We start from the raw sequence: 2,145 nt of genomic DNA, 5'->3' as shown, positions 1-2,145 counted from the left end.
GAACTCATGTAAGGGAATTAGAACTAGAGAAATATATATGTATGGGTACCTCGGCTATTGGAAATACCAACTATACAATCATCTTGTTAATTACTACACATCATATAGATTCTGTAGTGTATTAATCTCACTGGGTAGAGTGGCCTACTTGCACACTTTTATTGACTCGTTGGTTGCTGATTACTTTCGAGCGAGTAGCACATGTCTCAAGCAACTGTAGTATTCCTTTCCCTGAATTGCTCCCTTGTTTTGCTGTGGCCGTATGCTCCATGGTCAATGATGCGTGATGTATACATATTAAAACCAAAATTGGAGTAGTTTCAGTCGTGCATATTAGAACTGAATTATGCTCTATTTTGCTGTAGTTGTATGCTCTTATTGCTGAATTATTTAGTGGGTTGTACAAACTAAACTAGTCTAGTCAGTTTGCTATGATGTATTGTATATTACTGTATTTAAGACGTCTTGTAGAATTTGGGCCTGAGCACTCTGGAATTTGGCTGTTGTTTGAGATTAATCTTTCCGAGCCATTAGAGTGGGTTCAAGGATGGATCTGCCCATTCATTGTGCAGAGGATCTTCTAATTTACCACTTGTATACTAGTACATTAGTTATCATGAACCTACATGTTCCCTTCTCTGCAAAGTAAAGACTAAACAAGTTCCTTAACTTCACAGTCAAGTTATGACTGCAGTTTGATATTCCTTTTGCTACCACATGTCCTTTAGTCTTTAACTCTCTGATGCTGCTTTCCTTCATCATGAAGGCACACCCCAATGCTCCCCTCGCTCTGGGCACCCAATGCCAGGCAGGCTGTGGATGCCCCGAACCTCAAGGCCAGTCGTGCTACTCTAGCTACTCCTGCCCCGGCCATGCTCAACTTCGCTCCTGGTCAGTTGCCGCAGGTGAGACACTTGCCTCAATGCTTGGGTGATTCTACCTGCTCACTTAGTATCATACTTGAATCTATGCACGAATTTCACAAGTTTGGATGCATCATAGAACTTCTGGTGAACCTGTTACAGTGATGTTCATTGATGACCTGCACTTGTACCAATGTATCATGCTGCTATTTGGCAATTCAGTTTCACATTGCATGTGGATCTTAAACTTATACAGTAAGCTTAGTTATTTGCATATGTAAAATATGCTGACAAAGTGTTATGTTGGATTACCGCCTCATGTTGATGGCATTGTCTCTAAACATTTAATAATGTTTTTTTTGGTGATCTGGATCAGGATCTAATGTTGTTTAGGTTGCTGTTGCTGCGACGGAAGACCAGAAGAGGCATTGAGATGCGCACCACGGTTTTAGTTGATGTTGCACCATGTTTTGGTGCTTGTGTATCTGTTTTTGCTTGTAAACACACTTGTATGTGCTTGTGTATCTGTTTTTGCTTGTTTAAGTTGATGTTGGACGTGCGGACTTGTATGTGCTGTTGTGTGTATTTGGCTAAATGATTCTAAATTTAATCATTTAATCAAGAGAATTATTGAGTGTTTGATGTTCAAATGTGTAAACTGGAAATCAGTGAATAAAAAGACCAAATGTTCTATTGGACGAAATAATATATGGGCTCTAAAAAGGCTACGGCAAAAATAATAGTGGACTGGAACATTGTTTATTTCTGGAAAAACTGAACAACAAGGCTTAACGAAATGGTCCGCAAAATGGCCATGGCCCAGAAAATTAAAAGGCCGAATTGTTGGGCTTGTCCCATGAAGTCGACCAAAAAATTCACAGGAAAAAATAATATAGAAAGGCTAAATTGTTGGGCTCGGCCCATGTAAAACACCGAACTGGACCGGGCTGATTCTTATCCATGTCAGCTTGCCATGCTGGATCCTACATGGTCTAGGGAGGCTGCTAGTGACCAAAATTTTGGTCGAAGAACCAACGACCTTTTACAGAAGGTCGTTAATTTCAGTTTACGACCGCCAGCTTTTGACCTTCTGTTTTTGGTCAAGAAAAGGTCGCAAATGAAAAACAATGACCTTTCAGCGGCCAAAAGTAATGGTCACAAGTTGACATATTTCTTGTAGTGCTCAAGTTTTTAAAACAGAGGTAAATGATATTTTGAGACATGCACTGTAACATCCCAAATTTTCAATTTGGAATGTTATACATTAGATCATCATTGCATA

At 39.7% G+C, this 2,145-nt stretch overlaps 1 long non-coding RNA gene across 1 annotated transcript; it reads left to right on the top strand.

Moving 5' to 3' along the window:
- Positions 1 to 844: 844 nt before the first annotated feature.
- On the top strand, positions 845 to 1,211 carry LOC125525179. Its single transcript, XR_007291176.1, has 2 exons — positions 845 to 905; positions 1,026 to 1,211. It is a non-coding gene; the product is annotated as an uncharacterized LOC125525179 (long non-coding RNA).
- Positions 1,212 to 2,145: the final 934 nt, after the last annotated feature.

The sequence above is a fragment of the Triticum urartu genome, chromosome 7 (genome assembly GCF_003073215.2).
Source record: "Triticum urartu cultivar G1812 chromosome 7, Tu2.1, whole genome shotgun sequence".
NCBI classification, from domain to species: Eukaryota; Viridiplantae; Streptophyta; class Magnoliopsida; order Poales; family Poaceae; genus Triticum; species Triticum urartu.
Note: the sequence above shows the minus strand (reverse complement) of the source record. Positions and strands in the feature narration are given on the sequence as shown.